Here is a 12,350-nt window from a genome sequence, read left to right as displayed (position 1 = left end):
TATTCTGCTACAGATGGATCTGGATAAGTTGGAAACTTGGGCTGAAAGGTGGCAGATGAGGTTTAACAATGATAAATGTAAGGTTATACACATGGGAAGAGGGAATCAATATCACCATTACACACTGAACGGGAAACCACTGGGTAAATCTGACAGGGAGAAGGACTTGGGGATCCTAGTTAATGATAAACTTACCTGGAGCAGCCAGTGCCAGGCAGCAGCTGCCAAGGCAAACAGGATCATGGGGTGCATTAAAAGAGGTCTGGATACACATGATGAGAGCATTATACTGCCTCTGTACAAATCCCTAGTTAGACCGCACATGGAGTACTGTGTCCAGTTTTGGGCACCGGTGCTCAGGAAGGATATAATGGAACTAGAGAGAGTACAAAGGAGGGCAACAAAATTAATAAAGGGGATGGGAGAACTACAATACCCAGATAGATTAGCGAAATTAGGATTATTTAGTCTAGAAAAAAGACGACTGAGGGGCGATCTAATAACCATGTATAAATATATAAGGGGACAATACAAATATCTCGCTGAGGATCTGTTTATACCAAGGAAGGTGACGGGCACAAGGGGGCATTCTTTGCGTCTGGAGGAGAGAAGGTTTTTCCACCAACATAGAAGAGGATTCTTTACTGTTAGGGCAGTGAGAATCTGGAATTGCTTGCCTGAGGAGGTGGTGATGGCGAACTCAGTCGAGGGGTTCAAGAGAGGCCTGGATGTCTTCCTGGAGCAGAACAATATTGTATCATACAATTATTAGGTTCTGTAGAAGGACGTAGATCTGGGTATTTATTATGATGGAATATAGGCTGAACTGGATGGACAAATGTCTTTTTTCGGCCTTACTAACTATGTTACTATGTTACTATGTATTACGGCCGTAAAAAACGGACCGTATTGTCTTACGCCGAGTGTGACGCCGGCCTAACAGCGGCATTTAACTGGTTAACAGGTGGATCGCCGCTCTTTAGTTTTGTCTTTCATTTTTATTTTTGCATCTTTTTCAGCGTGAAATATTTCATGTTCCGCTTAAAAAATGTAACAATTTAATGAAAAAAAAAATTTCTGCCGCCGTTCATAAAATCTCTTCTGGGGGAAACTGGAAAACACTCGCTCTAAGATGGTGCAGAATGTAAAAAAAAAACACAAATCAAATAAAAATATCTGAAAACCCCAAACCCGACCACAACGGCCGACGTAAAAGAAACAAAAAACTGTAAAAAAAAGGAACAAACTAAAGGAACGAAGTGTAAAAACGCCAAAAAGTAGAAGAAGAAAAATGTAGATGTAACCAGGAGCTTAACCCCTTCCTGTCAGGACCACTTTTGGGTTTTATACCAATTTTTTTTTTTTTTTTTTTTACTGAAGCCAAATATTTGTGGTATTATTTCTATACCTGTTGTGTTTATTCATTTATTTTTTGGGGGGTGTGAGACAATGATGGGGGTGATGATTTGTGTTTGTCAGCGACATCCGTTTTGGGAACCAAAAAATATTAACAAAACTGTTATTAACTCTTTGGAGGCAGAAAAGTCAGCAAGCAGCAATGTTGTTGTTTTTTTTTCCCATGTTAAAATGTGTTTGTTTTTGTGTCGCCAATTTCTTAAATTTTACATTTTCCTTAATGTTACTATTTTTGGATACATATGACTTTTTGATCACTTTTTGTTTCAGTTTCTTCAGGAGCGCGTGTATTCTGGCTCCTCCCACACATGTGACCAGTCACATGACCATGACATCACCAAAGGTCCTTTAGTTCTTCCAGCAGTACACCCTGGAGCCTGGCTCCACCCACACATGTGACTGGTCACATGACATGACCTCATCAGTGCTCCTTTAGCTTCCTGCAGCAGAGGGAGCAGCATGGCCGGTCTGGAGCTGCTGTCAGATCAGGGCGACCGTGTGGACGGGAGGAAGGACGGGGAGCTGCGGAAGATCCAGGCCCGGATGGGAGTGTTCGCACAGGCTGACGGCTCTGCGTACGTGGAGCAGGGCAACACCAAGGCGCTGGCGGTGGTGTACGGACCCCACGAGGTGACGGTTACAGCCCCAGATGATACATTTTGGGCCTATTCATTATTGCATTCGCACCTTTTTTTGTCTTGTTTTTTGCCTGTTTTTGATTTGCGCCTTTTGTTTGTCTTGTGGTTTTTTTTGCCTGTTTTTGATCTGCGCCTTTTGTTTGTCTCTTTTTTTTGCCTGTTTTTGATTTGCACCTTATATTGATTTTTAGCTTTCCAGATTTTTGCATGTGATAAATCAATTGCAACTTTTAATAACGTTTCATAATTTCTGTCCACATTTACTCCGATCCCACCTCCCCTCAGCCGTCACCGACCTCCTTTACCCCTGGAGTCACTTTACACGCCTGACATTTTTTTTTTTTACTCAAATTTTGCAAACATAAAAAATCAAAAAGCGCATTTTTTTTTTTTTAACCCCTTAAGCCCCGAGGGTGGTTTGCACGTTAATGACCGGGCCAATTTTTACAATTCTGACCACTGTCCCTTTATGAGGTTATAACTCTGGAACGCTTCAACGGATCTTGGCGATTCTGACATTGTTTTCTCGTGACATATTGTACTTCATTTTAGTAGTAACATTTATTCGATATAACTTGCGTTTATTTGTGAAAAAAACGGAAATTTGGCGAAAATTTTGAAAATTTCGCAATTTTCCAACTTTAAATTTTTATGCCCTTAAATCACAGAGATATGTCACGCAAAATACTTAATAAGTAACATTTCCCACATGTCTCCTTTACATCAGCACAATTTTGGAACCAAAATTTTTTTTTGTTAGGGAGTTATAAGGGTTCAAAGTTGACCAGCAATTTCTCATTTTTACAACACCATTTTTTTTTAGGGACCACATCTCATTTGATGTCATTTTGAGGGGTCTATATGATAGAAAATACCCAAGTGTGACACCATTCTAAAAACTGCACCCCTCAAGGTGCTCAAAACCACATTCAAGAAGTTTATTAACCCTTCAGGGGTTTCACAGGAATTTTTGGAATGTTTAAATAAAAATGAATATTTAACTTTTTTTCACACAAAATTTATTTCAGCTCCAATTTGTTTTATTTTACCAAGGGTAACAGGATAAAATGGATGCCAAACATTGTTGTACAATCTGTACTGAGTACGCTGATACCCCATATGTGGGGGTAAACCACTGTTTGGGCGCATGGCAGAGCTCGGAAGGGAAGGAGCGCCATTTGACTTTTAAATGCAAAATTGACAGGAATTGAGATGGGACACCATGTTGCGTTTGGAGAGCCACTGATGTGCCTAAACATTGAAACCCCCCACAAGTGACACCATTTTGGAAAGTAGACACCCTAAGGAACTTATCTAGATGTGTGGTGACCACTTTGACCCACCAATTGCTTCACAGAAGTTTATAATGCAGAGCCGTAAAAATAAAAAATCATATTTTTTCACAAAAATGATCTTTTCGCCCCCAATTTTTTATTTTCCCAAGAGTAAGAGAAGAAATTGAACCTCAAAAATTGTTGGCCAATTTGTCCTGAGTACGCTGATACCCCGTATATGGGTGTAAACCATTGTTTGGGCGTATGGCAGAGCTCGGAAGGGAAGGAGCGCCATTTTACTTTTCAATGCAAAATTGACTGGAATTGAGATGGGATGCCATGTTGCGTTTGGAGAGCCCCTGATGTGCCTAAACATTGAAATCCCCACAAGTGACACCATTTTGGAAAGTAGACCCCTTAAGGAACTTATCTAGAGGTGTGGTGAGCACTTTGACCCAACAAGTGCTTCACAGAAGTTTATAATGCAGAGCCGTAAAAATAAAAAATCATATTTTTTCACAAAAATAATCTTTTCGCCACCAATTTTTTATTTTCCCAAGGGTAAGAGAAGAAATTAGACCACAAAAGTTGTTGTGCAATTTGTCCTGAGTGCGACGATACCCCATATGTGGGGGTAAACCACTGTTTGGGCGCATGGCAGAGCTCGGAAGGAAAGGAGCGCCATTTGACTTTTAAATGCAAAATTGACTGGAATTGAGATGGGACGCCATGTTGCGTTTGGAGAGCCCCTGATGTGCCTAAACATTGGAACCCCTCACAAGTGACACCATTTTGAAAAGTAGACCCCTTAAGGAACTTATCTAGATGTGTGGTGAGCACTTTGACCCAACAAGTGCTTCACAGAAGTTTATAATGCAGAGCCGTAAAAATAAAAAATCTTATTTTTTCACAAAAATGATCTTTTCGCCCCCAATTTTTTATTTTCCCAAGGGTAAGAGAAGAAATTAGACCACAAAAGTTGTTGTGCAATTTGTCCTGAGTGCGACGATACCCCATATGTGGGGGTAAACCACTTTTTGGGTGCATAGCAGAGCTCGGAAGGGAAGGAGCGCCATTTGACTTTTCAATGCAAAATTGACTGGAATTAAGATGGGACGCCATGTTGGTTTGGAGAGCCCCTGATGTGCCTAAACATTAAAAACCCCCACAAGTGACACCATTTTGGAAACTAGACCCTCTAAGGAACTTATCTAGATGTGTTTTGAGAGCTTTGAACCCCCAAGTGTTTCACTACAGTTTATAACGCAGAGCCGTTAAAATAAATTTATTTTTTTTTCGCAAAAATTTTTTAGCCCCCAGTTTTGTATTTTTACAAGGGTAACAGAATAAATTGGACCCCAAAAGTTGTTGTTCAATTTGTCCTGAGTACGCTGATACCCCATATGTGGGGGGGAACCACTGTTTGGGCTCATGGCAGAGCTCGGAAGGGAAGGAGCGCCATTTGGAATGCAGACTTAGATGGATTGGTCTGCAGGCGTCACGTTGCATTTGCAGAGCCCCTGATGTACCCAAACAGTAGAAACCACCCACAAGTGACCCCATATTGGAAACTAGACCTCCCATGGAACTTATCTAGATGTGTTGTGAAAACTTTGAACCCCCAAGTGTTTCACTACAGTTTACAACGCAGAGCCGTGAAAATAAAAATCCTTTTTTTTCCCACAAAAATGATTTTTAGCCCCCCAAATTTTTATTTTCCCAAGGATAACAAGAGAACTTGGACCCAAAAAGTTGTTGTCCAATTTGTCTCGAGTACGCTGATACCCCAAATGTTGGGGTAAACCCCTGTTTGGGCGCACGGGAGAGCTCGGAAGTGAAGGAGCACTGTTTTACTTTTTCAATGCAGAATTGGCTGGAATTGAGATCGGACGCCATGTCGCGTTTGGAGAGCCCCTGATGTGTCTAAACAGTGGAAACCCCCCAATTATAAATGAAACCCTAATCCAAACACACCCCTAACCCTAATCCCAACTGTAACCCTAACCACACACCTAACCCTGACACACCCCTAATTCTAATCCCAACCCTAATCCCAACCGTAAATGTAATCCAAACCCTAACCCTAGCCCCAACCCTAGCCCTAACCCTAACCCTAACCGGAAAATGGAAATAAATACATTTTTTTTAATTTTATTATTTTTCCCTAAGGCTAGGTTCACATTGCGTTAGGGAAATCCGTTTAGCACTAGCGGATTGCGCTAACACAATGTCTTTTTAGGTGTCGTGTTTAGTGGTCGCGTTAACGTCCCCGCTCTGGAAGATCGGGGATCGGACCTCGGGCGCGCCGCGGACGCTGCAAGCAGCGTCTGAGGCGCGCCACAAAAGAATGGCACCTTGCTAGCGCGAGCCGAAAATGGCACGCTCTAGCGATGCGCTACACCTGAAAATCACATTGCTGTCAATGGTTGTGCTAACGGACCCGTTGCACGGCGTTAATTGTGACATTTTCGCCGTGCAACGCTGTCCGTTAGCGTTAACCCATTAACGCAATGTGAACCTAGCCTAACTAAGGGGATGATGAAGGGGGGTTTGATTTACTTTTATAGCGAGTTTTTTAGCGGATTTTTATGATTGGCAGCCGTCACACACTAAAAGACGCTTTTTATAGCAAAAAAGTTTTTGCGTCTCCACATTTTGAGACCTATAATTTTTCCATATTTTGGTCCACAGAGTCATGTGAGGTCTTGTTTTTTGCGGGACGAGTTGACGTTTTTATCGGTTACATTTTCGGACACGTGACAGTTTTTGATCGCTTTTTATTCCGATTTTTTTGTGAGGCAGAATGACCAAAAACCAGCTATTCATGAATTTCTTTTGGGGGAGGCGTTTATACCGTTCCGCGTTTGGTAAAATTGATGAAGCAGTTTTATTCTTCGGGTCAGTATGATTACAGCGACACCTCATTTATATCATTTTTTTTATGTTTTGGCGCTTTTATACGATAAAAGCTATTTTATAGAAAAAATAATTATTTTGGCATCGCTTTATTCAGAGGACTATAACTTTTTTATTTTTTTGGTTATGATGCTATATGGCGGCTCGTTTTTTGCGGGACAAGATGACGTTTTCAGAGGTAACATGGTTATTTATATCCGTCTTTTTGATCGCGTGTTATTCCACTCTTTGTTCAGCGTTATGATAATAAAGCGTTGTTTTTTTGGCTCGTTTTTTTTTTTTTTTTCTTACGGTGTTCACTGAAGGGGTTAACTAGTGGGCCAGTTTTATAGGTCGGGTCGTTACGGACGCGGCGATACTAAATATGTGTACTTTTATTGTTTTTTTGTTATGTAAAGAAATGTATTTATGGGAATAATATTTTTTTTTTTCTGCTTTATTTAGGAATTTTTTTTTTATTTTTTTTTTTACAAGTGTGGAAATTTTTTTTTTTACTTTTTCACTTTGTCCCAGGGGGGGACATCACAGATCACCGATCTGACAGTGTGCACAGCACTCTGTTAGATCGGTGATCTTACATACAGCCGGGCAGGATTAGAGCTGCAGCTGCAGCCTGATCCTGACCCGGAAGTGCTCCCTGCAGGACCCGGATGCAGCCCGGCGGCCATTTTGGATCCGGGGACTGCAGGGAGAAGACGCTCGGTACACGGTGAGCACATCACCGTGTACCGATCGTCTCAGGGAAGCCCGCAGGGAGCCCCCTCCCTGCGCGATGCTTCCCTGCACCGCCGGCACACCGCGATCATCTTTGATCGCGGTGTGCCGGGGGTTAATGTGCCGGGAGCGGTCCGTGACCGCTCCTGGCACATAGTGCCGGATGTCAGCTGCGATAGGCAGCTGACACCCGGCCGCGATCGGCCGCGCTCCCCCCGTGAGCGCGGCCGATCGCATATGACGTACTATCCCGTCCATGGGAATTAAGTCCCAGGTCACCTGGACGGGATAGTACGTCATATGGGATTAAGGGGTTAATTCATGAATCCGCGTGCGTCATGAACGCCAAAAGAAAACAAATAATGAATCCGGCCCACGTTACTGAGCTTTTTACTTGACCACCATCAAGCTTTATTGACATCGTACCGCGCTGACACTGGTTCCGTCTTCTCTTTTTCTTCTCTTAGATTCGCGGCTCTCGGGCCAAAACCCTCCATGATCGCGCGGTGGTGAACTGCCAGTACAGCATGGCCACCTTCAGCACCGGGGAAAGGAAGCGCCGGCCGCACGGAGACCGAACGTCCACGGAGATGACCCTGCACCTGAAGCAGACGTTTGAGGCCGCCATCCTCACCCAGCTGTACCCGCGATCTCAGGTTGATATATACGTGCAGGTGAGAAGGGGCGACGCGCGCGGTATCGGTGCAGCACGTCCTCCTGTATTCTGCCTCCAGCTGTGCACAGTGCGACTAAGCAAAGCGCTGCAGGTGCAAGGCGCTTAATGCAATAACAAAAAAAGGAATTTTAAACTTAGGAGTTTTCCCTCTTTTTTTTCCCACTGCAAAATTAAAGATGGAAAAAAATAAACCGATTCGTTATCAACATTCAAAAAAGTTCAGTTTGTCAAAGTATGAAGTTATTTAACTTATATAGTAAATAGTGGAAACAAGAAAATAAAGATGAAATGCTCCAATCTCCAGTAGAATAAGAAATAGAGATGGGCGAAACAGAACAGTAAAGTTCGGCATCCGCACCGAACACCTACTGTTCGGGCACATACACCAGGAAGTCCGTGTTACTGTTCGGGTTCGGCTCTGCCCAAACTGCCATGTGCGTGACAGCGCGGCACACACCGCTTCTGATCGGTGATGAAATCATCCCCGCCGGTCAGAGAGTCGCGGTTGCCACGCTGTCAAATGACAGCATGAGCGCTCAGCTGTGATTGGATGTATAAAGTTCACCTCCGGTCACTGGTGTCAGCGGATGGACTACTGCTGCCATCATCCGTCACCTGCTGCCGCTAATAACCGCAAAAGCAGGAGCGGCGGATGGGAGTATAAAATAATAATAGTAAAAAAAAAATCCCCGACATTGGTTCCCCCTATTTTTGATAACCAGCCTGGTAAAACTCACTCTGGGGACTGCAACCCTCCGCTGTCTGCTTCAGCAAGGCTGGTTATCAAGAATAAAGGGTCCCCACGCCGTATGTTTTTAATTATTTAAATAAATAATTTTAAAAAATGTAGTGAGGTCCCCCTCATTTTTCACAACCAACCTTGCCAAAGCAGACATCTGGGGGCTGGTATTCTCAGGCTGGTAGGGGGCCATGGATATGACACCCCGGGCCCCCCCCCCTACCTAAAAATGGCAGGTCAGTGCCACCCAGAAAAGGCGCATCTATTAGGTGCTCCAATTCTGGCGCATTGCCTGGCTCTTCGACACTTGCCCTGTAGCGGTGGCAAGTGGGGTGATAGTTGAGGGGTTGATGTCACCGTCAAGTGACGTAAAGCCCCGAGGTTAGTAATGGAGAGGCGTCAATAAGACGCCCCCATTACTAGCCCCATAGTCACATTGTAAAAAAAACACAGGCACCAAGAATAAAGTCCTCTCATTGAAGGAATGACACAGACTCCTTTAATAATCTCAATTAAACCATACTTACGACCTCGCCTAATTCCACCGAAGCCCTCGATCTCCTGTGATAAAAGTAAAATAAAAAAGCAACAATATACCATACCTGTCCGTCGTTCTGTCCCATGCCGTAATTCATGTCTGGGGGATGATTAGTTTTCAACCTGGATGGTGCCAAGATGCGACAGTCCAGGATGAGAACGGCCTCATTGACTAGCGGTGGCGTCACTGAGTCTCCGTTCCCAGCCGGGATGAACTGCGGTGACCTCGGTGAGATCCCCGCTACCACCGTGAGAATTATTTACTTACAGTAAACTTTATACCTGCGAATACAGCTGAGCGCTCACGCTGCCTTCTGACAGTGTAGGACCGCTGCTCTCTGACCGGCCGGGGTGATTTCACTGCCGATCAGAAGCGATGTTTGCCACACTGTCCTGCACATAACAGCACAGCAAGCACTGGATGTTCGGGCCCTCCATTCACGTGAATGGGGTCCGGGTATTGTTCTAGTACCCAAACTTTTTCAGCCGAACCCCCCTAGATCCGAACATCCAGGTGTCTGCCTGTCTCTAATAAGAAGTGACCAAAACGTTGTGTCGGCCAACATGACGGTGATAAAAACTGCAGGTCGGTACTCGACAGATCCAGCAACGGGAATAAAAAATACAGAGCAGATTTCAGAAAAAAAAAATATAGGAACAATTCAATTATAAAAAAAAAACTGTTTTTTAAACCACTAAACTATAAATAAAAGCTGCACAAGTTGGTTCGGAGCGGCCACAATCGCACCGATCTGTAGACTCCGATCTCCAGCTAATTTTTACTGCACAATGAACGAATGAAATCAATGGTGGGACTCCTTTTTTTTTTTTTTATCTACCCCATATGGATTCTTCTCCCCCTTTTATCAGTACGTTGTATAGTATAATAAATGATGCCTTTCAAAACTACAACTTGCCCCCCAAAAAAACAAGCCCTGGTACGGCGATGTGGATCGAAAAATGAGAAAGTTGTGGCTCTTGGAAGGAGAGGAAAAAAACAGAGCACAAAAATTAAAATTGGCCGTGGCCAAAAGGGGTTAAATGTGGTGCAAAAAGTGCCACGTGCTGCTCCTTTCTGACCCCATCATGGAGGAAATCTAGTCCAATTGGTTGTATAGGGGGCGCTACTGATCTTCGTGCATCTAATTTTAATGGAAGACGTACCCATTAGATGACTGTTGGCCGATCCATGCTCCTGCACACGCTCGGCCGACAGCCACCTCTGCCGTGCAGGGGAGCGCTCGCTCTGTCAACAGCCGCCTCTCCCATGCAGGGGAGCGCTCGCTCTGTCGACAGCCACCTCTCTCGTGCAGGGGAGCGCTCGCTCTGTCGACAGCCGCCTCTCTCGTGCAGGGGAGCGCTTGCTCTGTCGACAGCCGCCTCTCTCGTGCAGGGGAGCGCTCGCTCTGTCGACAGCCGCCTCTCCCATGCAGGGGAGCGCTCGCTCTGTCAACAGCCGCCTCTCCCATGCAGGGGAGCGCTCGCTCTGTCGACAGCCACCTCTCTCGTGCAGGGGAGCGCTCGCTCTGTCGACAGCCGCCTCTCTCGTGCAGGGGAGCGCTCGCTCTGTCGACAGCCACCTCTCTCGTGCAGGGGAGCGCTCGCTCTGTCGACAGCCGCCTCTCTCGTGCAGGGGAGCGCTTGCTCTGTCGACAGCCGCCTCTCTCGTGCAGGGGAGCGCTCGCTCTGTCGACAGCCGCCTCTCCCATGCAGGGGAGCGCTTGCTCTGTCGACAGCCGCCTCTCTCGTGCAGGGGAGCGCTTGCTCTGTCGACAGCCGCCTCTCTCGTGCAGGGGAGCGCTCGCTCTGTCGACAGCCGCCTCTCTCGTGCAGGGGAGCGCTCGCTCTGTCGACAGCCGCCTCTTCCTTGCATGGCAGTTCCATCCTGTGTTCTCTGTGAGAAAGGCGCTGACTTACCTCGGAGAGAAATGTGATCAGTAGTCAGAAATCAGACATGTCCACTTGACATCTCTGCGACCATCATTCGGCCGGTGCTCCCATACAAATTAGAAACTGGACAAAACTGTCGACATCAGCGGGACATGAGTCTGAGCTGCTGCCTGTCACACTGGACGATATCGCTAGCGAGGACGCTGCAACGTCACGGATCGCTAGCGATATCGTCTAGTGTGACGGTACCTTAATGTGTACAGAGCCTTATCTGTGCGGTGTCCAAAGCCCAGAGCCTTATCCTATCTCTGTATGCTGTACTTCTATTGTTCTCTGTTATCAGCCAAACAGAGTGAAGGAACCTTGTCCTTGACATCTGCTCTTTCCTTTGCAGACAATACAATCTCTTTTAGTTTATAATATAGTGTTATACTTTCCCCCTTTTAGATCCTGCAGGCTGATGGCGGCAATTACTGCACGTGTGTGAACGCAGCCACCCTGGCGGTGATCGACGCCGGCATCCCCATGCGGGACTACGTGTGCGCCAGCTCAGCCGGCTTCATCGAGGACACGCCGCTGGCGGATCTCAGCTACGTGGAGGAGTCGGCGGGGGGGACCTCACTTGTCTTTAGCGCTGTTACCCAAGTCTGAGCAGATCGCGCTGCTGGAGATGAACTCGCGGCTGCACGAGGATCACCTGGAGCGAGTGATGGATGCGGCCAGCAAGGCGTGTAAGGACGTGTACGCGGTGCTGGAGCAGGTGGTGCGCGACCACTTACAGGAGGTGTCGGCGCTGGTCGGAGATCGGGGGGCGGCGTAGAGGGGACTCTGGATCTGTGTATGGCCGGTCGTGGAGAGAGGAGCCATAAAGGCCGGATCTCCGCATGGAAACGCAGACTGCGAGGAAGGAGCCGAGGACACCAGGGACACATTCCTCTATGTTTTCGTTTAATAAATAAGAAAAGTTTTTTTGTTTTTTTTTATATTTTTGCTCAAGTTTTATGTTGAAAATTTTTTTTACTTAAAATGGAATATCACTTTAATAATGAAAGCTATTTTTTCTGCAGTATTTCTTCTTCTTGCTGTCAGTGAATGGAAGTGACAGTGGTCCTTAAGTTGGAATCCTGTAGAAAGTCTAATCTGTATCCGTCTGGATGGAGCCATTATGCCTTGGCCGTTGTTCTGTAGAGTCTCACTGGGAACAGAGGCAGATCCCTCTTTATATTTCACAACTCTCCTCCAGGCCATTATCCACAGGTCACCGAGAAGGTCGGATGACGTCAACTGTCATTGTTCCAGTATTCCATCAATCTGCATAGTTTGTCCTCCACTGTTTGCAGGTCAAAAAGCTACATAGACTTATACAATGAGGTAAATTCAATATACAGCAAGAGTCAATGTTCAGACTCATATGAACACTAGCTCATATGCCTGAGACTACTAAATATATGTCTGGAATAATTAAGAATATGCTGTGTCGTCACATAAGGCAGTGACTGTAGCTAAGGTTGTGACATTAGGGTAAAGATGGAATTAATCTTTGGGACTAG

General features: G+C 45.6%; 1 pseudogene; it reads left to right on the top strand.

Annotated features, from left to right (window-relative positions):
• Positions 1 to 1,765: 1,765 nt before the first annotated feature.
• LOC138643170 (exosome complex component RRP41-like) lies at positions 1,766 to 11,769 on the top strand (annotated as a pseudogene).
• Positions 11,770 to 12,350: the final 581 nt, after the last annotated feature.

The sequence above is a fragment of the Ranitomeya imitator genome, chromosome 6 (assembly GCF_032444005.1).
Source record: "Ranitomeya imitator isolate aRanImi1 chromosome 6, aRanImi1.pri, whole genome shotgun sequence".
Taxonomy (NCBI): Eukaryota; Metazoa; Chordata; class Amphibia; order Anura; family Dendrobatidae; genus Ranitomeya; species Ranitomeya imitator.
Note: the sequence above shows the minus strand (reverse complement) of the source record. Positions and strands in the feature narration are given on the sequence as shown.